Genomic DNA, 12,037 nt, shown 5'->3' with positions numbered 1-12,037 from the left:
CATTAGGTGGCGAGTTAGAAACTTCCCGAACAGTTAGCAAGCAGAGTTAAGAGAAGAACACGCCTCGTATCTTCCATCTTCCTGTATCTTAACCTTCAGAGTTTACCTTCTGTGTGTGCGTTCATGATAAAATGTAAGTCTATTTACTTATTTGTGCTCTTTAGTATAGTTATCTGCCGTGTTACAGTTTGATTAATGTAAATGATCGAGTTGTTTATCTATTCAGTGTCCACTGCATTCACCTCGTACTGACTGCCACAAATATAACATATATAGAAAGTAATTTGTTATTTACGTTATTTACTGGCTTTATTCCTTGCTTGTGATTACTTTAATTACTGTGAAGTTTATTGTATTTGTCGTATTTCCGTAACCCTGCCGATATATGATGATAACTCAGCGTTTTCTCAGAGACACTGAGAATTCGCGATCCTCATTATATGCGCTTGATGCGACATCTAGCGGTTAATTTCAGTAGTGCTAAAATAGCAGCAGTCATGGATGCCCCTGATGTTCAGCCTGGAGATTTGGCCAGTTTCTATAGGTTTGCCCTTCAAATCCAACCTCTTGTGGGTCTCCTGAGGACATTGGGTCCTGAAGGTAATGTGGAGTTACAGTGTGGGTCACATGTAGTCCGTCTGCTGACTAAACTCCCTCCAGATTTACGTGCATCATTCAGACGACACATGCCTTATCAATCTGGTGTAGTCTACACTTTACTGGACCTGGCTGAGTGGCTCAAGTTTGAATCCTGGTGCCAAGACTGTGATGATTTAAATTCAAGAAAGGAGCAAAGACGTAAAACGGCGCAGCAAAGATCAGGCTCTGTAGTTAAGTCCAGATTTGCCACTGTTCTTCATGGAGCTGATCAAACCCCTAACACAGCTACACAGGTACTGTCATCCTTCAAGCCAACCAAGACAGCACAGAGACCTGAACAAAGCAAAGTGTTGTGCCCATACTGTGACAGTACAGAGCATTTCCTAAGCCAGTGTCCCACCTTCCAGAAATTCAGTAAAGAGGAAATGATAAAAGGGATTAAAGACAACAACCGTTGCTGGGAATGTGGACGGTCACATTTAGCAAAAAATTGCACCCTGATAAAGCCCCGCCGCCTGTGTAATGGGAAACACCTTCAAATCCTTCACGAAGTTGACGACCGGTCTCAGACAGAGGGCACCTGCCTAGTGAGTTCCACAAATGAGTCCCTGTACCTGGACAGGCCTGAAAGTTCCAAACATGTTCTGCTGAAAGTGGTTCCTGTTGTCTTACAACACAAGAATCCAACCCTAAACACCTATGCAGTACTTGACGACGGATCAGAAAGAACCATGCTACTTCCGACTGCAGCTCAGAAACTAGGGCTTAAGGGACACACTGAGGACCTTGCATTAAGAACAATTCGACAAGATGTCAAGAAACTTCATGGGGCCTCCGTTTCCTTTAGTGTACGCTCAATGTCACAACCAGAAAAAAGCTACCAAATTCAGAACGCATTTACCTCTGAGCACTTAAGTTTGGCTGAGCACTCTTACCCCACTAAAATGCACCAGCAGAAATACTGGCACCTAAAAGGCATCCCGTTGCAGCCCATTCTCAAAGCACATCCCCTCCTTCTAATAGGTGCAGATCATCCCCATCTGATTACCCCTATTGAGCCGGTTCGCCTTGGCCCACCTGGAGGTCCACCGACAATTAGAACTAGACTGGGTTGGGTGTTACAAGGACCAACACGCCTTCTACAGCAACAGTTTCAGCCTCAGCAATGCCTGCACCTCTCCGTCCCTCCTCAAATGGAAGAACTTTTCCGGAATGTTGAGAGACTTTGGCAAGGAGATACCATTCCCCACAAAAATGAAAGACTGGTCACACGATCCAAACAAGATCAGAAAGCAATGGACTTGCTACAAGTTAAAACCACCAGAGTGATGGTAGATGGAGTGATGCACTATGCCACACCCCTGTTGCGCAAGGCTGACATGCCTCACCTCTAAATAAAGACCCTGTAAAGGCATCTGCATACAAAGAAGAGATCAAAAGGCTGGAGGAAAGCAATTATGAGGTTAAACTTAAAACAGACTCTGTGATTACTGAGGAAGAATCATGGTTTATTCCCCATCACATGGTTCATCATAACGGCAAAAACAGAGTGGTGTTCAACTGCTCCTTTGAATACAAGGGGCATAACCTCAACAACCACCTTCTTGCCGGACCTGCACTAGGCCCTTCCCTTTTGGGGGTTTTGTTGCGTTTCAGGGAGCATACTGTCCAGCATACTGTGCATGCTTTAGATAATACCAAGCCAAATGACTCCCTCAGATCAGCAGTCGAAAGGAACTTTTACGTAGACAACTGCCTAAAGAGCGTAATGTTCCCAGATTAGGCCAAGCAATTAGTGGATGGGTTACGAGATGATACATCCAAGATGGCGCCGCGGATGGCTGCCTCGGTGTTGAGCTCTCCAGTTGTTACACTGTTTTTGTTAGTTTGTCCTGTTTTATGTTTGTCATACGCTATCAGTTATACCAGGGACGAACTGCTGAACATTCGGCAGTGCACACCAACTGATCACCAACCAGTTTTTGATTTTTCTGGCGTTTTGCGGAACATTGTCGTCGGTTGCGCCGCTGCACTGTGGAAACAGTATAAGACGCGCAGGCGTGGGAAGCGAGCCAGCACACTCGTTAAGCTCAGGCAGCGCGGATTCAGAACGGCGCTGCCTAGCATCCATCTGGCGAATGTCCGCTCTCTCCCTAACAAAATGGACGAACTACTTCTGCTCTCACGCAAAAACAAGGACTTTACCAACTCTGCTGCTCTGTGTTTCACGGAAACCTGGCTGAACGAAGCCATTCCGGACAGCGCGTTACATCTACCGGACTTTCAGCTGTTCAGAGCGGATCGCGATATGGAGTCAACGGGGAAAACGCGCGGTGGTGGGACATGCTTTTACATCAACAGAAGGTGGTGTACTGATGTAACTGTGTTAAGGAAGATGTGCTGTCCTGATGTGGAAGTGCTTTTCATTAACTGTAAGCCGTTCTACTCGCCGCGGGAGTTTTCCTCGCTCGTTCTCATCAGTGTTTACATTCCACCGCAAGCACACGTGAGTACGGCGCTGCAACAGCTGGCTGATCTGATCACAGAAACAGAACAACAACACCCGGACTCTGTTCTTATCATTCTCTGAGACTTTAATCAGGCAAAACTCACACGTGAGCTGCCTAAATTCAAACAGCACATTACATGCCCCACCAGAGACAATACTATTTTGGACCATTGCTACACCACAACAAAGGATGCATATCGCTCCGTCGCCAGAGCAGCTCTAGGACTTTCCGATCACTGCCTGGTTCATCTTCTACCAACTTACAGGCAAAAACTTAAAACTGCTAAGCCAGTAATAAGGACTGTAAAGAGATGGACCAACGACACAGAGCAGGTCTTACAAGCCTGTTTTGAATGCACTGACTGGAGTGTTTTTGAAGCTGCTGCCAGCGATCTGGACGAGCTCACAGAGACTGTAACATCATACATCAGTTTCTGTGAGGATTTATGCATCCCTACCAGGACTTACTTATCATTCAACAATGATAAACCATGGTTCACACCAGAACTCAGACAGCTTCGTCAGGTCAAAGAAGATGCCTACAGGACTGGGGATAGGATCTTGTATAATCAGGCCAGGAACACATTGACAAAGGAGATTGAAGTGGCTAAGAAGAGCTATGCCAAAAAGCTGGAAAACCAGTTTTCCTCCAACGACCCTGCATCAGTGTGGAAAGGCCTGAAAGACATTACCAACTACAAGACACCATCCCCCAGCATCGACAGCAACAAGCATCTTGCGAACGAGCTGAATGTCTTTTACTGTAGATTTGAGACCCCCGATCAGACACCCCATACCCGCCCTGAACATCTCTCTACACAGCCATCACAACACCTCCAGCCATCCCCCTCCCCTCCCCCCCTGCACTTCAGATCAGTGAGGATAATGTGCGTCAGATCTTCAGGAAACAGAAGAGAAGGAAAGCACCAGGCCCAGACGGTGTTTCACCAGCCTGTCTGAAAACCTGCGCTGACCAGCTGGCCTCTATCTTCTCACTGATCTTCAACAGATCACTGGAGCAGTGCAAAGTCCCTTTCTGCTTTAAACGCTCCACCATCATCCCAATCCCGAAGAAACCAAAGATCACAGGACTCAATGACTACAGACCTGTTGCCTTAACATCTGTGGCCATGAAGTCATTCGAAAGACTGGTGTTAGCATATCTGAAGGACATCACTGGACCCTTGCTGGACCCCCTGCAGTTTGCCTACAGAGCAAACCGGTCTGTGGATGATGTGGTCAATATGGGACTGCATTACACCCTACAACATCTGGACAAACCAGGGACCTATGCAAGGATTCTGTTCGTGGACTTTAGTTCTGCCTTCAACACCATCGTCCCATCACTGCTCCAGACCAAACTGACCCAGCTCTCTGTCCCTAGCTCCGTCTGTCAATGGATCACCAGCTTTCTGACAGACAGACAACAGCTAGTCAGAATGGGCAAAATCACGTCCGACAGCCGCACCATCAGCACCGGTGCTCCACAGGGATGTGTTCTCTCACCACTGCTCTTCTCCCTGTACACAAATGACTGCACCTCTAAAGACACCTCTGTCAAGCTCCTGAAGTTTGCGGACGACACTACTGTTATCGGACTCATCCGGAACGGTGACGAGTCTGCGTACAGACAGGAGGTGGAGCAGCTGGCTCTTTGGTGCAGTTATAACAACCTGGAGCTGAACACGCTCAAAACAGTGGAGATGATCGTGGACTTCAGGAGAAACCCCCCTGCACTCCCTTCACTCACCATCATGGACAGCACTGTGACTGCAGTAGAGTCATTCAGGTTCCTGGGCACCACCATCTCTCAGGATCTGAAGTGGGACACTCACATAGACTCTATTGTGAAGAAAGCCCAACAGAGACTGTACTTCCTGCATCAGCTGAGGAAATTCAACCTGCCACAGGAGCTGCTCGTACAGTTCTACTCAGCTGTCATCCAGTCCATCCTCTGCACTTCCATCACCGTCTGGTTCGGCTCTGCTACCAAAACCGACCTCCGTAGACTACAGCGGATAGTTCGGACTGCTGAGCGAATCACTGGCACTACCCTTCCCACACTCAAAGTACTGCACTCATCCAGAGTGAGTAAAAGGGCTCGCAAAATCACTCTGGACCCGTCACACCCAGCACACTTTCTGTTTGAACTGTTACCGTCTGGTCGACGCTACAGAGCACCGAGCACAAAAACAACCAGACACAGGAAAAGTTTCTTTCCCCAGGCCATCTACCTCATGAACACTTAAATGTTCCCCTACTGTGGAACAAACATGTGCAATACTTCCCTCAGACATTTCATTATAGCACCTTATAACTTTATATATATTTACAATTTATAATCTTTTTTTTTCTTTTTTTTCTATTTTTTATTTATACCTGTTACTTGTCACTTGTCTTGTCACTTTGTATTGTATGTGTACTGGAAGCTACTGTCACCAAGACAAATTCCTCGTATGCGCAAGCATACTTGGCAATAAAGCTCTTTCTGATTCTGATTCTGATTCTGAGAACTTCTTCCCAGTGGTGGCTTTGAGATCCGTCAATGGGCTGCCAACATGCCAAATGTCATTGATCACCTACCTAAAGAGGCTCGTTCAGACAGTACTGAGCTTTGGCTGTCACATGACAAAGTTGAACCACAAGAATCCACTCTTGGATTGAGATGGAACAATGACTCAGACATCCTTGGATATAAACACCGCCCGGTACCAGAAACCACACCCACTATGCGCAACATTTATAAGGTGACAGCAAGCCAGTATGATCCTCTGGGATACATTCTCCCTTTCACCACCCGTGCAAAAATCCTGATCCAACAGCTGTGGAACAAACAAAGAGATTGGGATGACCCCATGTTGCCAACAGACCTATTGAAAGCCTGGAACAGGTGGGAGAATGAGCTCCCCTGTCTTTCTGAGGTTACCATTCCACGGTGCTATGTCTCAACAGATATGGACCAACCCAGTGTTACACGACAAATTCATATCTTCTGTGATGCCTCAGAACAGGCATACGGCTCTGTGTCACACCTGAGAACTGAGGACAAAGAAGGCCGAATTCAGCTTGCTTTCTTGATGGCCAGATCCAAAGCTGCCCCCAAACGGAAACAAACTATCCCTAGACTAGAGCTGTGTGCAGCACTTATTGGTGCTCAAATGGCAAAGCTGCTAGAAACCGAACTTACAATAGAAACAAGCCAAATTGTCTTGTGGTCGGATTCCACCACAGTCCTTTCCTGGTTGAAATCAGAGTCTTGTAGCTTTAAAGTCTTCGTAGGGATTAGGATTTCAGAGATCCAAGATCAGCATGAATGGCGATACGTAGATTCTCTCCAAAACCCTGCAGATGACCTCACAAGGGGTCGCAGCCTAAAAGAACTTCCGTCACCAAATAGATGGAGTCAAGGCCCACCATTCTTACTACAGGCTGAATCAGAGTGGCCAGCTACGCCAGTTCTTAAACCTCCTGAGGATGAAATGGAGAAGAGAAGGAGTGTTTTTTGCGGTGTCACCAGAGTATCAAACCCCTTGAACCCCAGTGAGTACAGTACATGGAAGGACCTTGTTGAAGCCACAGTCCAGCACAGTCAAAGTGACCCAAACCAACCCAGTCCAGCTACGGCTAAAGACAACATGAAGGCAGAATCCCTTATCTTCCAGAATATCCAACGTGACAGCTTTTCAGAGGAATATGAACGATTGAAAGCTGGTAAGCCTGTATCCACTACGAGCCGCTTACTCACTTTATCACCAGAGTTTGATGAGGTCAGTCAGCTTATACGAGTTGGAGGACGTCTACGTCGTGCTGAAGGTCTAGAACTCCAAACAATTCACCCAATAGTTCTGGATCCTCACCATCCAGCAACCAAACTGCTCATACAGGACTATGACAGTAAGCTTTGTCACCCATGAACAGAACGGGTATTTCCTGAAATGAGGAGAAATGTGTGGATACTGAGAGGTTGTGAAGCAATTCGCAAATTCCAGCACAACTGCATAGAATGTCACAAGTGGAAGGCCAAAGCTGAGGTCCCTAAAATGGATGATCTACCCCCAGCCCGTCTAAGACTTCACAAACCTCCTTTCTACAGCACTGGGATTGACTGTTTTGGTCCCTTCCAAATAAAAGTAGGACGACGCTGTGAAAAAAGATGGGGTATAATATTCAAGTGTTTGGCCACTAGATTTGAGCTCCTCACATCTATAGACACAGATTCCTTTCTTATGTCTCTGAGGAGATTTATTGCACGTCGAGGCACCCCATCTGAACTGCTTTCTGACCAGGGCACCAATTTCCAGGGTGGAGAGAGAGAATTAACAGAAGCTTTAATAAACTGTAGCCCAGAGCTTCAACAACATCTTGCCAAACAAAAAATCACCTTCCTCTTCAACCCTCCTAGTGCTCCCCACTTTGGTGGCATCTGGGAGAGAGAAATCCGATCCCTCAAAAATGCCCTCCGTACAGTAGTAGGTTCACAAACAGTGACAGAGGAAGTGCTTCAAACAGTGCTTATTGAGATAGAGGGAATTCTCAATAGCAAGCCCCTAGGATATGTCTCCTCCAATGTAGCTGACCTGGATCCAGTCACCCCAAATCTCCTGCTCATGGAACGGCCAGACAGCTCTCTACCTCAAGTGATGTACCCCGCTACTGAGCTCATAGGACGGTGTAGTTGGAGACAGAGTCAAGTCCTCACTGATAATTTCTGGTCAAGCTTTATGAGACACTACTTGCCTAACCTCCAGTTACGACAGAAATGGCATGCAGAAAATAAACCCATTACGGTCGGATCTGTTGCAATGTTGGTTGACCCTCAGCTACCCCGTTCCCTCTGGTTAATTGGGAGAGTAGTCAGAACATTCCCTGGGGCGGATGGACATGTAAGGTCTGTAGAAATCAATGTTAAAGGAAGGTTATATACGCGACCTGTTGCCTGTCTCATTCCTTTACCAGAGATTACTGACACTAAGTAACTTAGATGCAGTAAAAAATATGCCCCTGCATATTTGGGGGCGGCGATGTTAAGGAGATCTAACCAATCAGCGACAAACTTATTGGTGACGTCGGCAAAGGACGTTAGGTGGCGAGTTAGAAACTTCTCGAAAATGAATCCTGTGATGTGTTTTGATTGACACCCTGAGGCGAGCACAATCACCTAATCGGCACATTAGTCAAAACTCCTTTACAGCTATGATCGGTCGAACTCTTCTTCTTTTGCTGTTGCTTGATTTGAGGACTGCGCGTGCAGAGGCATCACCAGGTTCTTGCGTAGTTTAGAGTAACAAATCGTACCAGCGTACTTTGAAGTCAAAATGCGTATCCGCTACGCAAAATGCTTGCTGACAGTTAAATGACAAGTCAGAGAGTTACAACTCAAAAAACAACTTCCACAAAACTAACATCACAGATCTAAAGTTTATTTCATTTATACGTTTGCTTTTTCTGAATCTCACAGTTTATATTAATTACTGGATCTGTAGAAACCTTTTACTCACAAAATCACACATTGTCAGTGAAATGGTCATTTTATTTGTTGTTATTGTACAGAGTTATTGTACAGATATATGCTATTGTATACACCTTTTTATGTAATAACAGGCTTTTTGTAACTAAAAAAAAAAGTACAAAAAAACCCCCCTGATCAAATTCAGGGAATTGTTTCATATATTAACAAATAACTGATTGTTGTTGTTTTTCTACATTTGTTTCCAATCTCTTTTAATTTTGGTATTTCTTTGAGTAAGTGTTCAATCAAAATCATTTTAAATAATATTTTTTTTTCTTGTTCTCTAACATATAAACACAAATCTTGTGGCATTTTACAGCAACACTAGTTTATTAGTAAACTAACTACACATTTACTTTGTGAGCAAATGTTTTGTTAGATTCACATAGTGACACAGAACAATGCTTTCTAATATGAGTCCATAGATTACATGATGTGGTGAAACTCTTCTCACACTGAGTACAGTCGTACGGTCTTCTCTCCAGTATGAACTCGCTCGTGTGATTTCAGAGATCCAGACTGAGCGAAACTCTTGTCACAATATGAGCACTTGTAAGGTTTTTCTCCAGTATGAATTCTTTGGTGCCGTTTCAGAAAGGCAGATGTAGTAAAGCTCTTCCCACAGTCAAAGCACATATGATCTCTCACTTCATTGTGTGTTTTCCGGTGTTTTCCGGCCTTGAAAAACTCTTTCCACAGAGAGAACACACATAAGGCCTCTCATCTGAATGCACTTTTAGGTGTTTCTTTAAATTTGATGATGAAATAAAATCTTTAACACACTGATCACAGTTAAATGTTTTTTCTCCAGAGTGAATACGCAGATGATACTTGAGACCTGTTGCATGTATACGGTTTCTCTCCAGTGTGAATTCTCATGTGTTTGTTAAGGTTTCCTTTATGTGAGAAACTCTTTCCACACTGAGTGCAGGTGTGCGTCTTTTTGGCTTTTGTTCTTTGAATTGTAAAGTTACGATGTTCCTCCTCCACTTCATTCAGATCTTGTCTTTGCTCTTTCACTCTCACCTGGTCTAAAATACACAGAAATACAGTTAGAATCAGTTCAAGTGAACCCTTATTTAATAGCAGAAAGCAACAGAGATCAGGTCTTTCACTTTTTGTTCTGTCATTCACTTGTTAATATAGTAAAAATATGATTGACAACTGCTATATACAAGGTTATGATCATTTGGATTTATTACATATAATGTATCATCCATATACTGCTTACTAATTAACATCTACCAAAGCAGTCAACAATGAAGAATCAAGAATGGACACCAACCTATTTGTTCCTCAGTATCTTCATGTTTTATTCTGGATGGTTCTGGATCTCTCATGTCTTCAATCTCCTCTTTAATAAACTCCATCTTTAACAGTCACACAGATTTCAGCTGCTACACCTGGAGTTTGTCCTTCTCTTGTAGGATGATGGGAATATTCCCAGTATTTATTGGTGAATTGTTGTGGGTGGGGCTTCACTGCAGGTGTGAACTGTGATCACTGTGTTTTTATCCAATCTGCATTTAAAAAGTACAGGGCCATCATGTTAAACTGCTGCTGAAAACCTCTTTGTCTCCAAAAGTTCCCTGTTTTCAGCTCATTTATTATGGTGATGTCTGAGATCTTCAGTAAATTGGCACATTAAGCTCATTTTATTGTGCCAACAGGCTGAAACAAACTACAGCATCATCACCTTTAACTTCAGTTCTTGTCTCGGCTTCCATCGGGTCTGAAATAAACACATGAAAATGTGACCCTGTATATTTGTTAGTGTTTTTAAAACATAAGTTGTTAGAATGAGTTCTGGAGGATAAATGTGAATTTTCAAGTGAACCCTGATTTAATAACAGAAAACAAGTGAGATCTGCTTATAACATATTATATTTCTGATGTACCAAAGGTTAATTTTGTAATCCTCTTGTTAATAGTCAAAATGTGAACGACAACTGCTGTACAAGATTATGATATAAGTGCATTTATATTCCTAGATTATTTGCTAATATTTCACAGCTCTTATGATTGGCATGTAATAATATAGCCTATAAAGCATTTTAACTAATATATATATATATATATATATATATATATATAATATATATATATACTTACATAAACTGAACTTACATAAATCAGTCCACAATAGAAAACAGTCCAGGACAGGCAGCAAAGAATCACGAAGAGAATAAACAGTCCAAGAGTAATCCACGGGAAGACAAAAACACAGGCAGAAACGCTCAGAGATGTTCACCAGGGCAAAACAAAACTTCTCAATGAGGAACTTCTTCTTCTTCTTCTTCTTCTTCTTCTTCTTCGATTTTATGGCGGGTAGCACCAACATTAAGCTGCATTATACACTTTGGAGTGTGGACCAGAATTGACCCATTTCATAACATTTTTTATAAAACCCTCTAAATTTTCTTAATCAGCTCTGTTCTCTTGAGATAAAGAAATAAACTCTCTATTCCAAGTAATTCTATTTTTAAGCTTTAAATCATCTATTCCCATCTTTCTAAGTTCATTTCCCATTATATTTGTCTTTCATTATTATACTTTTGACAAACACAAATAACATGTTCTACTGATTCCTCTACTCCACATAATCCTGTTGGATGTTTATTTATTATTTTCAAGGTTTTATTCAGCATAGTATGTCCAACCCTTAATCTTGTTAAAATATTTTCCTCTTTGGTGCTTCTTTTAGTTATCCTCACTACTCCTACTTCTCATTGTATTTCATGTCAAGTCAAGTCAAGTCATCTTCATTTATATAGCGCTTTTAACAATGTAGATTGTTTCAAAGCAGCTTTACAGAGATAAACGTATAATTTAAGGTAAGATTGTTTTGGCTTTATAGCGGTTCTTTAATAAAGTTATTTTACAGCTAAAGTTAGTTTTGATTGATTCGCTTCCATCGCAACGATCATTTGTTATTAAATTAGGGGCCGCCAAGACGACACCATTCTCTCTACACAAACTTTAAACACGAACCTGTGATAAACGCTGATGGCATTCACATGCGCATTAAGAATTGGTTCTATAGTTATGTGCGTTTGAATATATGTGCGCAGGTTTGGAATTCCTTACAAACCAAGCCTAAACAAAGTACTGGTGTTTCCTTATAATTTTGATACAGAATTTTATTTTATTTTAGCAATTCGGGGTAGGTACGCGAATTGAGTTTTCCCGACGACGCTTTATCTGTAGAGTGGTAAAGGGATCATCTATGGCGTTATTTTTTAGTCAAAAGTTATGAGCGTGTAAGACATGCTCACGAGCACATTATGTCATTTCACACGCGCAAAAATGAACCTTCACCTGGCACGATAAAAGTACTCGCGCACAAATTCAACAACCAAGAGGTGTACAGGTAGCTGCGAGCGAGCGCCTGGCATACTCTCATAGGTTAACTCTGCTTG

The 12,037-nt window shown here is 43.0% G+C and overlaps 1 long non-coding RNA gene across 1 annotated transcript; it reads right to left on the bottom strand.

Annotated features, from left to right (window-relative positions):
- Positions 1 to 9,475: 9,475 nt before the first annotated feature.
- LOC309506536 lies at positions 9,476 to 10,885 on the bottom strand. Its single transcript, XR_014208846.1, has 3 exons — positions 10,746 to 10,885; positions 9,904 to 10,138; positions 9,476 to 9,649 (listed from the first exon to the last, which is right to left on the bottom strand). It is a non-coding gene; the product is annotated as an uncharacterized lncRNA (long non-coding RNA).
- Between the last annotated feature and the right edge of the window lie 1,152 nt (positions 10,886 to 12,037).

Source organism: Leuciscus leuciscus (assembly GCF_965113295.1).
Source record: "Leuciscus leuciscus genome assembly, chromosome: 9".
NCBI classification, from domain to species: domain Eukaryota; kingdom Metazoa; phylum Chordata; class Actinopteri; order Cypriniformes; family Leuciscidae; genus Leuciscus; species Leuciscus leuciscus.
This window is presented reverse-complemented; position numbering and strand designations above follow the sequence as displayed.